At 36.1% G+C, this 23,870-nt stretch overlaps 2 protein-coding genes and 1 long non-coding RNA gene across 11 annotated transcripts in view; 1 reads left to right on the plus strand and 2 right to left on the minus strand.

Moving 5' to 3' along the window:
- Positions 1–23,870, minus strand: part of LOC139975748 (cholecystokinin receptor-like) — a 140,036-nt gene that overhangs the window by 62,698 nt on the left and 53,468 nt on the right. The window lies entirely within an intron of this gene.
- Positions 1–23,870, plus strand: part of LOC139975765 (galanin receptor 2a-like) — a 195,724-nt gene that overhangs the window by 54,626 nt on the left and 117,228 nt on the right. The window lies entirely within an intron of this gene.
- Positions 4,421–23,583, minus strand: LOC139975605 (uncharacterized). Of its 7 annotated transcripts, none has more exons than XR_011795809.1 (6): positions 22,600–23,583; positions 21,783–21,822; positions 21,319–21,541; positions 19,056–19,225; positions 5,658–5,754; positions 4,422–5,034 (listed from the first exon to the last, which is right to left on the minus strand). It is a non-coding gene; the product is annotated as an uncharacterized lncRNA (long non-coding RNA). The 7 variants fall into 7 exon arrangements; XR_011795810.1 differs by having other exon boundaries at positions 4,423–5,034; positions 21,794–21,822; XR_011795806.1 differs by having other exon boundaries at positions 4,421–5,034; positions 21,319–21,822.

Genomic DNA, 23,870 nt, shown 5'->3' on the forward strand with positions numbered 1-23,870 from the left:
ATTTTACTGTATCCACCCCTTTATTTGTGTGCAGTCACTGGTAACATCAAAACATCATTACTTATATTTAACTTTATACACCCCTTTATTTGTGTGCAGTAGCTGGTACCATTAAAACATCATTACATATATTTTACTGTATACACCTCTTTATTTGTGTGCGGTAGATGGTACCATCAAAACATCATTACTTATATTTTACTGTATACACCCCTTATTTGTGTGCAGTAGCTGGTACCATCAAAACATCATTACGAATATTTTACTGTATACACCTCTTTATTTGTGTGCAGTAGCTGGTACCATCAAAACATCATTACTTATATTTTACTGTATACACCTCTTTATTTGTGTGCAGTAGCTGGTACCATCAAAACATCTTTACTTATATTTTACTGTATACACCCCTTTATTTGTGTGCAGTAGCTGGTACCATCAAAACATCATTACTTATATTTTACTGTATACACCTCTTTATTTGTGTGCAATAACTGGCACCATCACAACATCATTACTTATATTTTACTGTATACACCTCTTCATGTGTGCAATAACTGGTACCATCAAAACATCATTACTTATATTTTACTGTATCCACCCCTTTATTTGTGTGCAGCCACTGGTACCATCAAAACACCATTGCTTATATTTTACTGTATACACCTCTTTAATTATGTGCAGTAACTGGTACCATCAAAACATCATTACTTATATTTTACTGTATACACCCCTTATTTGTGTGCAGTAGCTGGTACCATCAAAACATCATTACTTATATTTTACTGTATACACCCCTTATTTGTGTGCAGTTACTGGTACCATCAAAACATCATTACATATATTTTACTGTATCCACCCCTTTATTTGTGTGCAGTCACTGGTACCATCAAAACATCATTACTTATATTTTACTTTATACACCCCTTTATTTGTGTGCAGTAGCTGGTACCATCAAAACATCATTACTTATATTTTACTGTTTACACCTCTTTATTTGTGTGCAATTACTGGTAACATCAAAACATCATTACTTATATTTTACTGTATACACCTCTTTATTTGTGTGCAATAACTGGTAACATCAAAACATCATTACTTATATTTTACTGTATACACCCCTTTATTTGTGTGCAGTAGCTGGTACCATCAAAACATCATTACTTATATTTTACTGTATACACCTCTTTATTTGTGTGCAGTTACTGGTACCATCAATACATCATTACTTATATTTTACTGTATACACCCCTTTATTTGTGTGCAGTAGCTGGTACCATCAAAACATCATTACGTATATTTTACTGTATACACCTCTTTATTTGTGTGCAGTTACTGGTACCATCAATACATCATTACTTATATTTTACTGTATACACCCCTTTATTTGTGTGCAGTAGCTGGTACCATCAAAACATCATTACGTATATTTTACTGTATACACCTCTTTATTTGTGTGCAGTTACTGGTACCATCAATACATCATTACTTATATTTTACTGTATACACCTCTTTATTTGTGTGCAATAACTGGCACCATCACAACATCATTACTTATATTTTACTGTATACACCTCTTCATGTGTGCAATAACTGGTACCATCAAAACATCATTACTTATATTTTACTGTATCCACCCCTTTATTTGTGTGCAGCCACTGGTACCATCAAAACACCATTGCTTATATTTTACTGTATACACCTCTTTAATTGTGTGCAGCAACTGGTACCATCAAAACATCATTACTTATATTTTACTGTATACACCCCTTTATTTGTGTGCAGTAGCTGGTACCATCAAAACATCATTACGTATATTTTACTGTATACACCTCTTTATTTGTGTGCGGTAGATGGTACCATCAAAACATCATTACTTATATTTTACTGTATACACCCCTTTATTTGTGTGCAATAACTGGTACCATCAAAACATCATTACATATATTTTACTGTATACACCTCTTTATTTGTGTGCGGTAGATGGTACCATCAAAACATCATTACTTAAATTTTACTTTATACACCCCTTTATTTGTGTGCAGTAGCTTGTACCATCAAAACATCATTACATATATTTTACTGTATCCACCCCTTTATTTGTGTGCAGTCACTGGTAACATCAAAACATCATTACTTATATTTTACTTTATACACCCCTTTATTTGTGTGCAGTAGCTGGTACCATTAAAACATCATTACATATATTTTACTGTATACACCTCTTTATTTGTGTGCGGTAGATGGTACCATCAAAACATCATTACTTATATTTTACTGTATACACCCCTTATTTGTGTGCAGTAGCTGGTACCATCAAAACATCATTACTAATATTTTACTGTATACACCTCTTTATTTGTGTGCAGTAGCTGGTACCATCAAAACATCATTACTTATATTTTACTGTATACACCTCTTTATTTGTGTGCAGTAGCTGGTACCATCAAAACATCTTTACTTATATTTTACTGTATACACCCCTTTATTTGTGTGCAGTAGCTGGTACCATCAAAACATCATTACTTATATTTTACTGTATACACCTCTTTATTTGTGTGCAATAACTGGCACCATCACAACATCATTACTTATATTTTACTGTATACACCTCTTCATGTGTGCAATAACTGGTACCATCAAAACATCATTACTTATATTTTACTGTATCCACCCCTTTATTTGTGTGCAGCCACTGGTACCATCAAAACACCATTGCTTATATTTTACTGTATACACCTCTTTAATTGTGTGCAGCAACTGGTACCATCAAAACATCATTACTTATATTTTACTGTATACACCCCTTATTTGTGTGCAGTAGCTGGTACCATCAAAACATCATTACTTATATTTTACTGTATACACCCCTTATTTGTGTGCAGTTACTGGTACCATCAAAACATCATTACATATATTTTACTGTATCCACCCCTTTATTTGTGTGCAGTCACTGGTACCATCAAAACATCATTACTTATATTTTACTTTATACACCCCTTTATTTGTGTGCAGTAGCTGGTACCATCAAAACATCATTACTTATATTTTACTGTTTACACCTCTTTATTTGTGTGCAATAACTGGTAACATCAAAACATCATTACTTATATTTTACTGTATACACCTCTTTATTTGTGTGCAATAACAGGTAACATCAAAACATCATTACTTATATTTTACTGTATACACCCCTTTATTTGTGTGCAGTAGCTGGTACCATCAAAACATCATTACTTATATTTTACTGTATACACCTCTTTATTTGTGTGCAGTTACTGGTACCATCAATACATCATTACTTATATTTTACTGTATACACCCCTTTATTTGTGTGCAGTAGCTGGTACCATCAAAACATCATTACGTATATTTTACTGTATACACCTCTTTATTTGTGTGCAGTTACTGGTACCATCAATACATCATTACTTATATTTTACTGTATACACCTCTTTATTTGTGTGCAATAACTGGCACCATCACAACATCATTACTTATATTTTACTGTATACACCTCTTCATGTGTGCAATAACTGGTACCATCAAAACATCATTACTTATATTTTACTGTATCCACCCCTTTATTTGTGTGCAGCCACTGGTACCATCAAAACACCATTGCTTATATTTTACTGTATACACCTCTTTAATTGTGTGCAGCAACTGGTACCATCAAAACATCATTACTTATATTTTACTGTATACACCCCTTTATTTGTGTGCAGTAGCTGGTACCATCAAAACATCATTACGTATATTTTACTGTATACACCTCTTTATTTGTGTGCGGTAGATGGTACCATCAAAACATCATTACTTATATTTTACTGTATACACCCCTTTATTTGTGTGCAATAACTGGTACCATCAAAACATCATTACATATATTTTACTGTATACACCTCTTTATTTGTGTGCGGTAGATGGTACCATCAAAACATCATTACTTATATTTTACTGTATACACCCCTTTATTTGTGTGCAGTAGCTGGTACCATCAAAACATCATTACATATATTTTACTGTATACACCTCTTTATTTGTGTGCAATAACTGGTAACATCAAAACATCATTACCTATATTTTATTGTATACACCTCTTTATTTGTGTGCATTAATCGGTACCATCAATACATCATTACATATATTTTACTGTATACACCCCTTTATTTGTGTGCAGTAGCTGGTACCATCAAAACATCATTACTTATATTTTACTGTATACACCCCTTTATTTGTGTGCAGTAGCTGGTACCATCAAAACATCATTAAGTATATTTTACTGTATACACCTCTTTATTTGTGTGCGGTAGATGGTACCATCAATACATCATTACTTATATTTTACTGTACACACCCCTTTATTTGTGTGCAGTAGCTGGTACCATCTAAACATCATTACGTATATTTTACTGTATCCACCCCTTATTTGTGTGCAGTTACTGGTAACATCAATACATCATTACGTATATTTTACTGTATACACCCCTTTATTTGTGTGCAGTAGCTGATACCATCAAAACATCATTACTTATATTTTACTGTATACACCTCTATTTGTGTGCAATAACTGGTACCATCAAAACATCATTACTTATATTTTACTGTATCCACCCCTTTATTTGTGTGCAGTAGCTTGTACCATCAAAACATCATTACTTATATTTTACTGTATCCACCCCTTTATTTGTGTGCAGTAACTGGTACCATCAAAACATCATTACTTATATTTTACTGTATCCACCCCTTTATTTGTGTGCAGTAGCTTGTACCATCAAAACATCATTACTTATATTTTACTGTATCCACCCCTTTATTTGTGTGCAGTAACTGGTACCATCAAAACATCATTACTTAAATTTTACTGTATACACCTCTTTATTTGGCCACTTTACTTTTTATGCCATTCCTCTTCCCTGTCTCTGGCCCCCAGTTGGGCTTTTCGAACTTCATTCATTTCTTTGTTATGGAATGCTTCCCAATCATACTTTAAATCTGGGTGACTTTCAAGGAAAGCCAGTACTTCTTTCCGACCTGAAAATGCAACAAAAATAGTAAATGCATCTAGTTAGATTACTGCACATTTGTTAAAACTGATGAAACGACACATAGTTTGATGTGAAAGATTTGGTGTTATTATATACAAAACAAACAATTCAAAAGATTTGTCTGGTAGCCCTTGAAAGTGAGCTTAAAAAACGATAAATAATTTTCTAAATGTGTTCTCAAAGTATGAGAATGCTAACATTACGTTTTGACAGAGAAACAATTTTTAATCATTTAGGATGGATATTTCAAATATACTTTAAAAAGTTGCAAACGTGACGTCATCTTAGCAAATGCAGATTGCGACATAACCCACGCTGCAGTTGCTACAGTAGTCAAAACAAAAACTGTGTTTGAGTACAGATTAATTTCTTCCCTAATTTCTGGTGAAATTTCTTTTAAATTAGATCTTTTTAATATATCGTTAAGCCATCATGTATGTTTTGTGATCTTTATGTAACACAAGATAACTTTGAACAGCAGACTCTTTGTTCTGTACATTGCGCTGTTCAGCTGCAATGCGAAGAACGTTGCATGTAGGCTACTGTAAATCTGATGATAGCAAATAAGTAACAATTGGAAAAGTTCCCTGAGTTGCAGTATAATCTTACCTGGCAATTTCATTTCTGCCTTTCTCTTGTAAAATTTTTTAAAGTGTTGTTAGACTGCGGATGTGTCCCTTCCACTCCACTTGTAATATTTGCCAACCTTTACAGGAAAAGAGAAAAAGAACACTTGACTGTAAGCACACTTTAAATGTAGAGAGTAATGAGGCAATGGTATCAGTACTTCATTACTCTCTACATTTAATGTGTGCCAGTATATAAAATTGGGTAAAGAAACTGGACATAAATAGCCTATTGACTGTAATGATGACTAGCAATCAATATTTTCAACAACTCTCAGTCTGGCATTATCCAAACCCCCTTATGACTAACACAGAACATTGCCAGACCCAGGAGGAACATAAAAAGCAATATTTATTTCTAGAACTGATATAGTATGAACTACATTTAAGTTAATTGATGATGTCACCTTATACTTCACACCTATAAAACATGTTTACCATTATCTTACTCACTACATTAAAAGGCTTCTTTGGAAATAACACTTTATTTCTACGGACTACCCCTGATGTTAAGGCTAAATTTATGGGAAACGTATCTGCAAAGATTAACACTTTCAACATAACAAAGTGGAATTAAAATCATAGATCTGGATGATAGAGAGAGTCAGCAGTTGCTGAAAACAACGTTTGATGGAAATGTTCATGATATCACGTCATTTCAGCCGGCCATAAAAGAGTCTTGGTAACTTTCATGAACAATATTATAACAAGGTCATGAACATGCATACATTTCTAGCCATATATTGGAGCTATGCTAAGCAGGAATAACCAGAATGAAAACATTTTATGGTTCATTGCTGCTGTTCATTAGTTCCATTCATAGGGAAATTTCTAAGAAAGCCCTAGCTATGACAACAACAGCAATTCATGCACACAGAGTTTTGTTACCAAAGTAATTCTAAGCCCTGCCCTCTCATAAATTTGTATCATATCAATTGCAACTTACAACATGTGTATAGGCTATCTGCCAATATCATCATACCAAGTTTGACGAAATTCCGACTAATAGTAGCCAAGTTATTGCAATTTGGAGTTTTTCACATTTGACCCCATTACCTCATTAATATTCATGAAATGAGCAGCAAAATCAATAGGGTTATCCTACTCACTATGATCCACCCACCAACTAAGTATGGTAATGATCGGTCATCTCCTTGTTGAGTTATCTGGACAAACTTTTCAAACCGAAATATTGCTAAGCCCGCCCCCTCATAAATATGCATGATATCACTTGCACCACACATCAGTGTGTAAAGACTATCTACCAATACCATCATACCAAGTTTGACGAAATTCCGACTAATAGTAGCCAAGTTATTGCAATTTGGAGTTTTTCATATTTGACCCCATTACCTCATTAATATTCATGATATGAGCACCAAATCAATAGGGTTAATCTACTCACTATGGGCCACCCACTAAGTATGGTAATGATCGGTCATCCCCTTGTTGAGTTATCGTGCATACAAACTTTTGATACCAACATATTGCTAAGCCCTCCCCCTCATAAATATGCATCATTCCTGCAACACACATCATTGTTTAAAGACTATCTACCAATATGATAGTCCTACATGTCTAGTATATTATTATATAATTTCTGGAACCTTATGTCACTTCGCTGCCAATCAGCGCTTCATCGAATCAAGCGAATGCTAAACGAGCAAAATTTGAAGTTTGTACCACATATCTGAAACTTTCTCCTGCATACCCAGCTTCTATGATGTGGAGATTATTCCAGCAGTTACAGCATAGCAGTTAGTGATATTACACTCCCCCATGGTAGAATTACTCCAACTTCATTCACGCTTCATGGGGGGGCCTTGTTTTTTTTTACCCCCAAAAAATGATGCGAATGGGGTAAAAAAAAACAAGTACTTTCCGGCTCCAATGTACTCTCTATTTTGCCCGAATGAATAAATTTTTCCATAATGTTGATTTTAGAGGTTAGGCAAATAGTTTTCATGTCTGTCATGTGTCAAAAATGTTAAATAATTGGGCAGAAGTAACTGAAATTGGCTCAACTCTAATGTTTCTACTATATTACACCACATTTGTGTAGCATCATATACACACTGTACAGTATGAATATGGCTGAGCATGACATATGACACGAGCCATCCATAATTACGAATTAAGACAATTTCACAATTTTTTTTCCTTTTTCATGTAAAGGTAGTAGCTCATACTTAGATGTAATTATATGCAAACATGATTTTAAGATACATTCATGAAGAAAATAGCTGTTTTCTAGCATTGTTTTTCTTTACCCCGGCACTGTTTTTTTTTACCCCGAATTAAGCAAATTTTGGGGATAAAAAAAAACAACATTTTTCGCAAAAAACGACACTTTCCATTTACAAAATAGTTATTTTTGTTAGATTCTCTTTAAGAGAATCCCACTCCACACACTTGAACATTGGAACCGAAACAATACCTCTTACTCATCAATTTTTAGAGCAAACTTTAGGTAAATTGTTTTTTTTTTTACCCCACTTGACTATAATTATTCTTCAATTTTCATTTGGTCACAATTAAAAAAATTATTCAGAGGCAAAAATAATTATTAACTAAAATGAAACTTACATGTATTTTCATCATAGGATAAGGGATATGAAGCAGAACTTTGGTGTTTCTTTAAAATATTGTTAAGACATCCATGATAAATAAAAGCAAGAGCACCAATGGTGCATAAACTAATACTAAGTAATGTGATATTTATTTAGAGGAGATTGCATTTGCAAGGTCAATGTAGAAAGGTGGGTGGTGGGGGGGGGGGGCGCGTAAACTTTCAGACTATGCACAACAATATACAGCAAATTAATACTGTAACCGAGTCTGCAAAAAGAGATATTTGTGGAAAAAAACTTTAACAATCTTAAAGTGGTAAAATGTACTTAAATACTTTCAACAGTTTTTCTTAAATGTTTAACTTTCATTTTGATTGGAAACTTATTTTTATTAAACATTTTCACTGCAATGTTTATGCTCCTCTCTATAAGCAATATAAATTCACATTACTGAAAAGGAAATGAACTCAGATCAGGTCAACAAAATGTAACTGAATACTGTGGTTTGTGCTGTGGACCGGCAATAATGACCCACTTACCAATTAAAGGCTCAGTTCTGATCAGTTTCAACTCAACTAGTATTAAAGGCATGTAATGTGATATGATTACCAGGCAGACAATTTGCAAACACCATGGCCTTGTTCACATATTCAGATTACAATCACATGTAAACAGTGAGAGGAATAATCAATCAACTTAACTGATTCCCTCTCATGCACACTAATGTGTATTTGACACAGGCTGTGGTATCAGGGAGTTGTTCCATAACAACTCCCTGGTGGTATATGGCTGTACTATGACTATGTACCTATCAGTTGTAAGAGGGACTCAGTGACATCCCCCTCACCCCTGGAATGGTGCATTAAATGTGCATCATGTCCAAAGATTTATGTGACTAAGGCTTCCGTCAAAGTGGACATTTGGTGCACCATTACAACTACAATAAGTGTGTCAAGGTGCATCAATGTGCCACAAAGAATCTTTCACGGGCAGCAAATGGTCAGTCAATTAATGTAAATTTGATGTGGGTCAACGACATGCATCAATGTATCAAATTTACTATGCAAGGATGTGTCAAATGTCCAGCTTAATTTTAAATATTGAGGCACCTATCCAGTGGGTCCGAGGGTGCATCATACAATTGATAGGTCCATTATAAAAACCTACACCTGAAAAAATTCTAAATTAACTTATGGTGACAAATGTAAAGGTACCCCCAAATAGATCCTGTCCAAATGAAAATTTCTGAACATGCTAAATAGGCCATTAACCTATGATAATTTTGACCAACCGTCACCATCAACCATTTTTAACGTGAGAAGGGAAGCATATTTTGTATGTTGACAAAAACCCCTGATAATTATCGACTCCTAACTGACCTGTGACCTCAACTTTCTTGAATACCACTGATGCTACCTTACTTGATAATCATTGTACAAGTTTCTTCGTTTATCCACCAAGGACTAAGCAACATATATGTATTTTTTTACAGGTGGATGAATAGTCACATAGGATAGAGCTGCAACATGGCTATAGCTCAAACTAGTATGAGCTAAAAACTAGCCAATCGAAACTCGTGCCATCCATGCATTATTCTCACATATTACTGTGTTGCTAGAAACTCCCAGACTGCTTAAATACCTACTGTACATATGTGTAGGTGTACACGAGAGTGTGTACCTCATGTGCAGTCAATGTGCTCTGTTTATAAACACCGCAACTGTCTCAATAGCTGGGTTGAAGGTTTCTAATTTTAACTGTTTTTTATTAGCTTCATACTTTTGTTTTGTTAGTTAATTTTGATTTGTGTAAAAAAACATGATTACAAAAAACAGAAATGGAAGCAATGCAAGTTTTCCGTTTCAGTTGGTAGGTTCCAGTATTTCCATTCGTTTGATGGACGCAATCATGGGAAATGGGTTCCTCTAAAAATCCAATAGTTAGTAAGACGGTTCCCAAACAACTGCCCCCTGGACGATTCCCACCCGGACGATTCCCACCCGGACAATTCCCACCCGGACAATTGCAAAGCCCGACAATTGCCCCTTGGACAATTCCCACTCCGGACAATTCCCACCCATGACAATTTTCCCCCGGACAATTCCCCTCCACGGAAATTTCCACTAAGACCCCCCCAGTAGGGCAATCATTACATTTCATAACATTTTGGACCCCCCCATGGAAATTCCTGCACATGCCCCTGAAAATCAATCACAAGTCAATCAAAAGTTAAAAAGTTACATTTGGTAGGGATGAGTTGTATATAACTTAATATCACCACAAAAATTTGCCCCCTTCGTGAACGTTTACAGCATCTTTTTCAGTGGCCATATGCTTGCATCCACATGTGTAATTTTTCGACAGAACTTGCATATTGAGCGTTTATGCTGTTTTAGATTTTGTGCAATTTGAATGCATAGTTGATGGCTAGACCAGAGAAACGTTCGCACTCTTCTCGTGCACTAGCTAGGTTGATACTCTCATAGTAGAGCGGGAGCCCAGAGGGTTTAGTTAGCTGGGAAGGTAACCAATTGCCTGGTACATCAAATTGTTCACAGTGCATTCCTGTATATGAAACCAGACGACTGGCAAACCGGCTATGTTGGGTGTGGCTGGGAGAGCAACTTTAAGGTCACCTATTAGCTAACCTAGATCAGCTTTCGTGGTAACCACATCAAAGTAAGTACAATGTGTCAGGTATGGCCCCAAGAGCAACAAATGGCCATTGCCAGTAATTATTGGTGGTGGGGTACACCTGCCAGTGATCAATAATTGACCCCTCACGGCTGACCTAGGTCAGCTCATGAGGTAACCACTTGAAACCTACTGGAAAATGTTGGTTAGGACTTCAGATACAAGGGATGGGCATTGCCAGTAGTTTTTATTGGTGGCTTACTCCTGCCAGTAGACCCCCAAAATGCCCATCCCCCATTGACCTAGATGAGCTCATGATGTAACAAGTTGAAAACTTACTGGAAAATGATAGGTATCACTCATATGTTAGGGATGGGCATTTCCTGTAATTTATATTGGGGGGGGTCCCCCTGCCAGTAGACCCACAAAATGACCATCCCCTCATTGACCTAGGTCAGCTCATGAGGTAACCAGTTGAAACCTACTGGAAAACGATAGGTATCACTTCATATGCAAAGGATGGGCATTTCCAGTAATTTATATTAGTGGGGTACCCCTGCCAGTAGACCCTCAAAATGCCCATCCCTTCTAGACCAGGTCAGCTCATGAGGTAACCAGTTGAAAACTACTTGAAACTGATTGGCACGACTCTATATGTAAGTGATGGGCATTTCCAGTAATTTCTACTAGTGGGGTACCCCTGCCAGTAGACCCCCAAAATGCCCATCCCCTCATTGACCTAGGTGAGCTCATGAGGTAACCAGTTGAAACCTACTGGAAATGATAGGTTATACTTCATATGTAAGGAGGGGCATTTCAGTTACAAGAGATATCACAACTTTTGACTAAGCAGCCATTGTGTTATTCAAATTTATTAAAACGTGATCTTCAGTGTTTTGTAGTTGTGTGAGCAGAAAACTACCATATTTTATTTTCTCAATGAGTAAGAATCAGCCCAAAATCTGTAATAGCTGTGTACACACACAATGCTACACACTCATCACTCATAATGGCATTGAGCTATGTGTGCTTCTGGAAGTCACAGTAACTATAAAATCACATCACAAGGCCATTAACCTTGAAACATTTATGGGCAGCATACTCCTGCAGTGTTAGGTGTTAGAGCTGAAAACTCACCAGTTACATGCAACTACTTAGCTATGTAGCCTATGAACCCAGCTATGTAGACATTGGCCATGTACAAGACAAAGTACCAGAATTGAGCTGTAGTACTTGAATCTAGGATTCTGGGGACTTTTCTAATTTTTATTACTCTTAACTGGTTTTCATATCCCGTTTTGTAAATATGTACATTCATGTATTTATACTGGGTTTTCATAAATTTGAAACTTGGATGAAAGAAGACAATTAGGCCAGGAAATATGGTCATGAAAGCAGTGGTTATAATCCAGATTCCTTAAACTGTTTTATAACCACCTTAGAGGAAATTTACTGGGACATTCAGTCATTGTGTTCATTTAGATGAGAACAATTTGGAAATAAAAGGCCTCAAGGAAGTACTTTCTGAAGCTTCTAGCAATTACAGCATGCTATAATTTTGTGCCAATACAGAAGTTTCTTTTAATGAGCTTCATGGAAGATGTGTCTTTTTTTTCATTTTGTAAATCCTTTTGAGAGTGTTAGAACCTCTGGCAAGTTTTGTAGTTGTTACAAAAAGGATTTGATTGAAGGGGAGGGGGGGGGTTGGGGAATAAGGTCCTTTTAACAATGCACAATCCTCTTGGCTAATACACGTACAGTACACCTTATAATAATACTTGTCCAGTCTAAGTAAATCTTAGTAGCTGGAAGACAAAGCTTGAATATTCAGGGAATATTTTTCTTTTCTTCTCTGTGATTTTAAAACTGGGTCTAGAATTGGTTTACTTTTGAAAATTTGAATGGAAAATGGTCTCACACACATTGAACCAATTTCTATTAAATTAAACATAATATTCACTATTCACATTTTGCATACAGCATGTATTGTCCACAATCTTTTAACTTCTTGCATATTTGGAGTGTGAAAGAGTGGGACATTGCCAACCAGTTCTCATTTCGCCAGATATCCTGCTTTGATACAAAATTAATTAACCACAACTCTGCAACATGACAGAGGATGACAAAATAAAGACAACCTCTCACAGAAATTGTCAACATCTACTGTACTAACATCATAATTTTCCGGACAGTGGGCATGCTGGTCACCTTGTGACAATAATTTAAACAATATTGCAACTGTTAAGAAATAATGAAGTTTTTACTATCAAATTCATGAACAGGAAAATTGCACCATTTAATGACATTTTAGGAGCTCTACAAGATTTCAAATCAAAATTGATATTTGAGATCTGTCCAATTATGAAAATTTTAATTTTATTCCCTATCTTCGATATGGGTGACAACGTCCCAGGGTGATTTTCTCCCAACTACTAGTATATAATAATGCTTAAGTGAGTCATTTAGTATGTGAGATGTGATGTGGATGTACAGTAAGTGAGATGAGGGAAATATATAAATCGGCTACCATCAGTCAACCAGAGGTGTCGTTATTAATGGTATTTTTGTGAAGGTGAACACCTCCAACAATCAACTCTGGCTTCTTGTTCTACATAAATGAAATAATCTTGTTTGCTTTGGGGCAGATGACTTCACCTTGCATGATGGGAGATAAAGCGTATCAGAGATTTTAGGGCTTAGTTCCATTGCCACTAATCAACATACAAATAGATTAAATTTAAAGAAATGTAAACCATAGGGCAACTAAAAAATGTGTGGAAGGAATTTCTTCCTACTTCGTAACCTTGAATGGATATAACATCTTCTTCCCCAAATTCACACATAACCCTTTATGCTCTCCTGTTCACAAATTCGAAAAATGAAGTAATCTTAATGCGGGAACGACTGTAAAATTTGGTCTTAACTTGTCATTTTCTTGTTACAAAGTGAGAATTTGCAAAAAGCAGTGATCATGTGATACAAATTGATTTGTGACATTATCATAATGACTGGCATCTTGCAGTGATACAGTATGAGTGATACAGTATGAGCCTAGTTTATTGTATTGCACTGCACTTTGACAATGTTTACTTTGACCCATCAGTGCTATACTCCACTGAACTGGGTACCTGAATATGCATGTGAAAAGAGACAAAGGGTTGGATGGGCATGTTATGTTGGTTTATGACCAGGATTCAAGGTTATGTGTGCTACCGTTTCACACTCTGTGCATGTTTGTTGTCTAGGTTCCTTCAAATAGGGGATCCAAAATTGAAAAAAGACAAGGATAATCCCTTTTTTGCAGTATATATACCTGTTAGATAAAGGGTATCTAAAAATACACCAATTTTTTGCTGTACCAGGGCCCATCCAGGCAGCAGCCAATAATGGTCCTGTGGCCCACATATATGATTCATTTATATGGAAAGAGAGCAGGATGATCCTCTAAGTGAATTACAAATTGGTAAATGTTTCATATACATACACAGGTACACACACCAGGCGCAGATCCAGGGGATGCCCAACCAGGCTGATTGAGTCCCCTAATTCTGTGTGTGCATAATTGTAAATTATTGTACATTGGATTTTTTTGATGGGTGGGGTAGAAGGGCTCCTCTTTTACAATTTTCTGTGAGATAAACCCCAGAAATCCCCCTCCCCCCTTCAATGTAGACAAGCTGTCAGTGCTCTCATGTGATGTCCTAAAATGATCCCCCTCTTTCATAAACCCTGGATCCACCACTGCAGCACGTTATTACTATATGTTGTCAGAGTTTTTTGCCAGGAATTTAAAGGGTGTGAAGACTCGCGCACAAAAAAACGTCTAATGCCGGTTATCTGACCTAGTTTCGAATGAGGTATAACAGAAGTGTTAGACACCACCATCGATCACAGAAAATACACACACGCAGCTTGCTACCATTGGTAATTAGACACAAGTGTACAGTCAGTACATACAGCTGCGGTCAATAACCAAAGCACAGTGTACATGCAATACAGCGATGGACATCTCAGGTCCAGCTAAAGATAACAACGTATCAGGTTTCATTACTGTACTGTCTGCATTTTGTAGCGACACGAACAAAACGTCACTTGCAAGCAACGGAAAGTTAACTTTCTCAGATGGCTGCACGCGGTTTGGGGCGAGTCTCGATCAATGCCTTTAAAATGAATTAAAGCAATAATCAGGCATTAAGCCCTGAGAATTACCATTCTTATATGCATACAGTATGTGACTGACTTTTACTGCAAAGAGACTGCATAACACATGCACTCAAGGTATTGAATTATATATATGGTTGTAATCTGCACTTCAAATTGTCTGTTTACATGTAACTCACCCCCCCTCCCACCCACATCCTCTACCCGACCCTATATCAGAATAGAAAATGAATGTGAACCAGTGCATATACATGTACAGTGTGTTCTATATGTGTGTACATGTTTAGTACAGGTTAAACTAATTTAAATATATATTAAAATATAACAGATTAAACTGCTTAAACATTCAGTTTATACACCCCCCTCCCACCCACATCCTCTACCCGACCCTATATCAGAATAGAAAATGAATGTGAACCAGTGCATATACATGTACAGTGTGTTCTATATGTGTGTACAGGTACATGTTTAGTACAGGTTAAACTAATATATATTTAAATATAACAGGTTAAACTGCTTAAACATTCAGTTTATACTATAAGTCTTTTAATTTAGTGAATTATATATAGCAGAAGCAGACACTACATTGCAAGTAATATATTAATATGACATTGAAATATGCACAGTATTGAATTGAATGACCAGTACAGTATGTACTGTACATGATTGCATGCAAACAGTGGGACTATGTATTTATTGTGCTTGGTGTAAAATAACACTACATACTGAACATGTATACATAGTACACACTGTACATATAGTGTGTACTATATGTATAGTGTGTACTATATGTACTACATATGTACACTGGTTCAACTTCATTTTAAGTTATAAAAGACTTTTAACTTAGTGAATTATAGCAGAAGCAGACACTACATTGCAAGTATATAATATATTAATATGACATTGAAATATGCACAGTATTGAATTGAATCACCATTACATACATGTTTTTTTTTTTTTGTCTTTTTTTGTCATTACGTATATATAATATGATAATTCTTTAAATAGTATCATGTTATCTTATGTAACGTAGTTTATTTGTGTGTGCAATTCATTTTTTTTTCTTTTCTTATATTGTTAAGGGGGGGGGGGGGTGGCGGGTCTGCCTCGAAAGAGCCTCGGCTTTCTCAGACCTCCTCCACTTGTCACATACATTTTGTTCTATTATTGTGTAATACCTTTTGAATGTGGAAACAAATAAATGAAATGAAATGTACAGTGTGTAGTACTGCACATGATTGTGGACAGTGGGACTGTGTTTTTATTTAGTGCTTGGTGTAAAATAACACTGTACTGAACACACATATAAAGTACACACTGTGCATGTATGCACTGGTACACATTCATTTTCTATTCTGATATAGGGTTGGGTAGAAGATGTGAGTGGAAGGGGGGGGGGGGGGGGTTGGGTTATGCATGCATACAGACAATTTGAAGCAGATTACCATACCAAATAATTCAGTATACCTTGAATGCATGTGCTATGCAGTCTCTTTGCAGTAAAAGTCAGTAATATACTGTATACAAATCTGCATAATGCACTAGGGGAGGGTGTTTGGGGGGGGGGGTGTTGGGGGAGGGAGTCAAAGACAGAACACTTTTAATAAATACATTTCAATAGATTCTAATGATGTTTAACATGGTCTCCTTGAATGAAGATACAATGTTACTAGTGCTATTTCCCCTTGTATGCATGTTTCTGTAAGGCTGATGTTACTCTCATATACGCCACTTTAAGCTGCTCATCAGAGCATTAATAATAACTAATACAAAAGATGTTTTAGCCCATTCTTTGCATCATAACTATACACATCTTACTAGTTTTGTATTAAAAACCAAAAATAAACCTTTTAATTGTGACCGAATTTGACCTTGAAATACCCAAAATATTGGTAAATTGTGATATTTGAGGTTTGCATAATTAGTTTACGCCCATCTTTGGAGAAATATCGAAGACACTTCCTCTTCACACCAAACTGCTATTGTCTGTTATACCAAAAATTTCTAATTAACTTGCAAGAGCCAGCTCGAACAGGAACTTTCTGACCACGCATCGCAACAGAGTTTTTCCAGCTTCCTCTACGTGATAAACTTACATTTACTCTATACAGTAAACTGTACTTTGTTACTTTGCATTTTACTTTCTACAGTACACAGCAGTATCGAATAAATAGGAAAGCTCATGAGAAAAGATTACCTCTAGACGCAGCCTAGGATTTTAAAGTACATCACTTGGCAGTAGGTAGACGCTACGACATATGACTTTAAAGGAGCATTTTGCGTCCTTTTCTATGATTTTTTTCAACCTCACTGACTCCACTATGCCATAACTGCATACATAATTAGCTTATCTACTTAAATCTTACTTCAAATGGTGGCATAAAAGTCGAAAAATTTGCAATAATTTGGCTAATTTAACTAAATTTAACTAAACCTGCATCTCTGATTGGTTGAATTCAAACTAGTGGGTTTGGGGAACTGAATGCGATTAATTTTATATGTCGAATGCTCGCCAACTAACGTTGTTGGTAGGGAAAAACTTGGCTAATATCTTAGTTTGCTGTTTTGTGATTTGATGTATGTAAAAAACTTGATGGACATGTTAAAAGAGTAGAAAATGGCGACCAAACGCAAAATGCTCATGAATAAATATACTATTCACTGATTGGTGGAATTCAAAGTAGTGGATTTGGAGATTGAAAACTTTGTTGAGGACACTTCTACTCGTTATCGCCATAAATCGTTAATTACTCGCTAATTAATGCTCTTGGCAGGGTGAAACTTGGATGGTATCTTAGTTTGCTGTTTTATGATTGATACATGTAAAAAAATCGATGCACATGTTAAAAAGGTGGAAAAAAAGCGACCCAGCGCAAAATGCTGCTTTAAGGGGAAATGCAAATACCCCTTGAGGAGAAATACAGTGTGGTAAAATTTCCTGTAGGAAACTGTTTACTGGTTATGTGCAGTGTAAAATGGGGATGAGGGGACGATGGGAATAAACCATTGTCACTCTGTCACTCTCAGGTACAGTATAGGTGCTGTATATTACTGGAACATCAGCAAAGTTACTGCCTAATTGGGTATAAAGCGCCAAGATTACTGTTTACAGTATATTCACTTCAACTATAGGTCTGGAACTTATTTGTGTTCAGTTGCAAAGTTGTTCAAAAAAGACATTGCATGAAATGATCAGACTGACCACTTAGACAGTGTACCACAATAAGGCAATGTATATCGGCCACCCTCAGGAAAATTATTTTTGGGCTTATTTCCAGGTATCATCACTGATTTTATTACTAGGACAGTTTTAAGAATACAATTTAAAGTACAGATGATATGAAAATCAGGACGATTGAAGGAGAATTGACCTATCTTAGAAAAATGAAGTAGAAATGGTGAGATTTTGCCCGGATAGCCATTTCAAAGGAGCGGGACCACTGCTCTAAACTTTCACCCCTTGCAGCTCAAAATCTTGACATTAAAGGTATGGGATTAACAAGTGCCATGATAGGCCAAGTCATCAGCTATGAGGAAATGGGTAGGAATGCCATAAAGGACATATCTTCTATGCTCTAGGGGCCCTCTAAGGAAGACAAGTTTAGTGTGTTAGTCAATGGAGAAGAATAAAATGTTGTGGTACGCTTATAAGAAATGTGATTTCTCTCAGTTTAGCCCCAAAAAAGCAAATTATAGGCTAACATGGTCAGGCTACTGTAGCCGTTGATATTTCAGGTGAAATGTTTCATGATTTCATGCTTGAGTGATTTTGAGGGGGGAAATTCTTATTTAGCTAAAAAAATGGATTTTCAGGGTTGAGATCATATAACTCACTTTTGGCTGAGCTTTTGTCTCACATAGCAACTTGCATTTTGTAATGTTTGACATTATTTTAAAGAATGGTGAAGATGATGCTACTCCAAGTCTCCAACATATTTCAGTAGGCTTAAATTCAAGATTGCATTACCATAGTTGAAGGACTATGGAAAGGAAGTTTCATGAAATTTACTTACCAACGGTAATTCAAAAGTAACACAGTTGAACAACTATAGATGATGTTTGGGCAGTACAAATTAGCAAATTATACTTGGAATTTCATTGTTCCAGAGTTGATACAGTTCAGATTCAGCCCTGCCGTGTCAGTGTTGTTGTTGAAGAGCATGATTTCTGCCATAATTTACACCTGTAGGTAAGTAATGTTATAACAATGAACTAGAACTAAAGTATGCCCGGGATAACACAGACTTCTGCTGTTTACTAGCAATTGGGATGGTATAGTCCCAGGTATAGCCAGCATAGTGCTCCTACCATGTGTCATTGTCAGTCTGGGTATCATTTTGACTTCTCTGTATTAAAATACATTGTGTTGGGCTATACTTATCTGTAACTTACAGTAGTTGTCAAAAATGTATGGCAGAATCATCAATATACAGTAGGTCTATATAATTGGCTGGTTTACAGTATTCATAGAACAAATTCTGACTTGTGAGTCCTTAATTGAGACACAAGTATATAAAAAATCTGCAAGGTACAGTACAACTAAACACCTCAATTTGCATGGTTCAGATGCATAAATAAAATATATACTGGCTTCTCCCAAAATGTGCCCTGACATGGGCATGGCCTGGCTTAATCCAGCTGTTAGTGTTAGTTGGTGATGTACTTTGCTTCTTCTCGGTAAACACCAACCCCCTTTTACTTATTTGCAGATCATGGGAAAGGTGTAGAATTGAACAAATATGCATTAAATGTAAATGTAACAGGAAAATGTGGTATAGCAGTCCTTGACTAGTCAATTGTGAGGCTAGTTTTAACCTTATTTAACACAAGGCAGTGTTTAGAGGGCGCCCTCTATAATGAAATCTCAATAAATAAACACCTAAAAACACCTACTTTACAATCTCAATTGCTTTCTGCCAGTTGTAAACTTTTATCCTGCAGTTCAGTTATCTCCTTGAAGAATTTATACTCTTTAAATCCCAAATAAGATCAAATTTATATTTAGTGTTTCTTTTGCTCTATGCCAGGTCTGGGACCCCCCTCCCAGCCCGATTATCATCTCCTTAGAAAGGACTCGCAGAACCTGGAGACAGGTTTGTGCATAGTAAAGGACTTTTGAAGTACAAAATAATCAACAGGAATTTTCCAGAGAATGTAAGAAACAGATGGATTGAAAGCACAGCAACGAGGCTAGAGCAGAAATCCATTTCAAGCTCAAATTTGACCCAGCTGAGCTCTTAAAAAGTTGATATTGGGGATCAAACAGAAAAATAATTACAGATACTTTAATGCTTTGTAGTTTAGTTTACCTCAGGAGAAGAAGAAAAATTTCACGAGGCTTAAGGTAGCATACTACAATTAGGTAATGTACATCCGCCAAAAAAATGCCTAAAATGAGCCACCGAACTTGTTGTTTTTGGCTAATTTCCAGCTATCATTTTCGATTTTGTAAGTTAGGATGTTTATGAGTACTTACAAGTTAAAGTACAGATGATATGAAAATCAGGACGATTGAAGGAGATTTGACCTAGTTTAGAAAAATGAAGGAGAAATGTACAGTACTCTCTACCCACTACTTTTTCAAGTTATTAGTATTTTGACTTACTGTGTTGTGTGTTAGGGTGGCAGCTGTGCGAATATACTTCTTGAAATGTTTAAAAAGGTGTATAAATTGTGATAAGGATTCACCTGCTAGCTGAACTTTACTAAGTGTTTAATACTGTGTATCCAACTCAAACTTCATTGGCTTAAATGAAGATCACCCCTTGTACACAGTCATCTCTCTGAGCAAGTTATTGCCATAGTGGAAGTATGCAATTAAAACTTCATACAACGTACCTTTTTTCACACACACATTTTAATACCTCAGTTACATTCAGGAGTATTGGTTCTCTTGTTCATTTGTAATCTGCTATAGGTCAACTTCTTTTGCTGGTTTACTTTTGAGATCAAACATATTCTATTGTTTGATTTTTAGTACTTATGCTTTATCTTCTCCTAATCTTACCATCCTTTAAGTGTAATTGCCAGCTAAAATTGCCCATATTCGCTGGTTATTACATTTCTCTCATTCTGGACCATATGGATTTATCTCATCCTCTCTTGGGATACTAAGCTTGCACTCAACTTTTACAGCTAGAACTCCAGGTTTCAACACTTCCAGGAAACATACCTTCATCGCGGCTCTGATGACCTTGGATGACTTTGACCTAGTTTCTAATATTTTAATAAAATCTGATAGATTAGTGGATGGGATGGGCTTTTTACAGTACTTACTTGGTTTGGTAGTGTCCATTGTAATTGCTTGATCCCATAGTCATACAGGGCTCCTCCTTTCTTCCAATTGATTATCAATGCAAACAGGTCTACATAGCTTTGCTTCTCCTTTGCTATGATAACTTTCATCTTGGTCTTTTGACAATTTTGGCATTTTCCACTTCCATGGTTCACCAACAGTTCCAAAGATGGCCCACCACTTGACTATTCAGTTGCATCCATGCTATTAAAAAAAGATTTGCAAAGCCAGAAAGTCAATTGATTTAGTGATTTCTTGCCAATATGATAAGCAACTGTGGATACTATATTCATCTACATTTAGTATTGCTGATCAGAATGTGTAATTTAGTATAATGGGCTTGCAGCAATGATTGATGTACATGCAAATACAAAGAAAGCTGGAGTTCAAACAAATTCCCACTTCTTCAGTGATGAGAGTGAGACTTAATTATAAAGGTTCTCACCTATAACTAACCTCTAATTGACTTCAAGTGACCCTTGACTCTATGGAAAACAATGGGATCATCTATTCAGCATACTATAGGTTCCCCTAAGTTACATTCATACCTTCAGATATTGTACTATAGAGGTTTTCCAACCATGATCTGTTGACCTAAACTGACATCATGACTTGCATTAAACACGACTGCGATTATCTTCTTACTAATTGCTACCAAAAAGTTTGAAGCTCAAAACTTTTCACTCATGGAATGTCATGTTTACAGACTTTGACCTAAGTTGACCCAATTTAACTTTGACCTTGATGTAAAATAATAGAGACCATCAAACATGATATATCTTTGAAAACTAACTTCCAAAAAATTTAGTTACAACTATTAAATAATACAAGTAATATGACTAAACTTCCAAATTAAACTAACATTAATTGTGAACAAACTACAATGTACTCATAGTCTCACATGTAATACCTGTGCAACACGATTCAGTCTCCCAATTAACTGAAAACAACAAGAATAATCCCAGCACTGCATTACACATGTACACACACATCAAACATAAATTTACTAACTGCAGATTATCCCAGGGCTACTTAAATCTATCCTTTTAACAATTTGCTTAAAATACAGACTACTCACTACCAATAAACATGGCTGATTGTTACACAACTATGGAAAATGTGGCCCAAAACGAAATCAATTTTTCAATTCATGCTGTTTTGGCATCTTTAACGTCTCGTGAACCCATTCCCATTACTTATTTTCCAAATCACACATAAATTTGCCATTTATATGAAGGGGTATTGAATTGATACAAACTCACCTTTCATAATTCTTCATTCCTCGACTGTACTCCTCATCGGGCCTTGCACTACCCTAAATTTAAACGATGGCTAAGCCCTGTACGTACTGCAGCATAAGCAATATACCTCCTGCTTTATGGCTGTGGCGAACGTTGTTATTGACACAAGTGTAGCCATTGCCTATGAGACTGTGTACACAGGTTCTACGGTATGACAACAACCCCTATTGCGGGATGTCGGAGTAACTGCATTCGGCGATTATGGCAATGTTTTAAAACTGCTGGTAATTTGGTGGTATTTGTGTTGGATGCTGTACCATATCTTCAAACTACACCAGGTAAAGTTACACAGAAATGAACAAATAACTTGATGCACGGCAAAGTCCAGGATGGTTAGATATTAAACGGTTGTTCCTGCTGCTAGAAGTAGTGGAACTGAGCTGCCTCCAGCAAGCATATATGCTACTGGGTGCATGTCAGTTAGATGACAACAATTGAAAGTGGAAGCTTGATGTGACATCAGTTCTAATTTGCATATATATGGGGGTCTAAAGTTCAACACAAATACACTACACTTCCTACTGCCATCAGTCTTGCTTATAAATGCAACACTGATATAATCATGACCCACTTCGACTCACCCCTGATCCAGGGATTCACAACACAGTCACGCTGATAACTGACATCTTAGGTAAAGCATGGAGCTATAAAGCTCCATGGGTAAAGTGAGGCATATGGGATTCAAATGATCCACATTTAACTCTCCATGTTTAGGGTACAATCATTCCATTGATAGGTGCATAGCTTGGGCCTACAGGCAAATGAAACGTACACCCGTCTGTAATTAATTGTTTGTTCTGCTTATATAGTTGTGAAGCATATTCTAGTTTGTTATTGTTATTATGATGTCACCCATGGCTCGCGCATTGTTGGATTGCGCTGTGGTGAGGCGGGATTAAAATCACGCGCTATTGGAAGTGTATGTTCTGTACATTTTGAGTTGATCAGTACTTAGATGTTATCAGTGTAAGCTAAGGCCCGGCTTTCCGTTCCCGAACTACCTAAAATAAGCCTTACATAGTCACTAAATCAATACAGGATTCTTGGCATAGTATGGGAAAATTTGAGTTCATCAGTACCTTGAGTAAATTAGAGCGTACAAAATGATAGTAGAGCACATAGGAGACAAATGGTTCGAACGTAGACAAATATATATATATCTTTTCAAAATCCCTTCATATATCTAATTTTGCATCCCTCAAGAAATGTAAAGATGCATCAAAACATGGAAG

Source organism: Apostichopus japonicus, chromosome 2 (assembly GCF_037975245.1).
Source record: "Apostichopus japonicus isolate 1M-3 chromosome 2, ASM3797524v1, whole genome shotgun sequence".
Lineage (NCBI taxonomy): Eukaryota > Metazoa > Echinodermata > Holothuroidea > Aspidochirotida > Stichopodidae > Apostichopus > Apostichopus japonicus.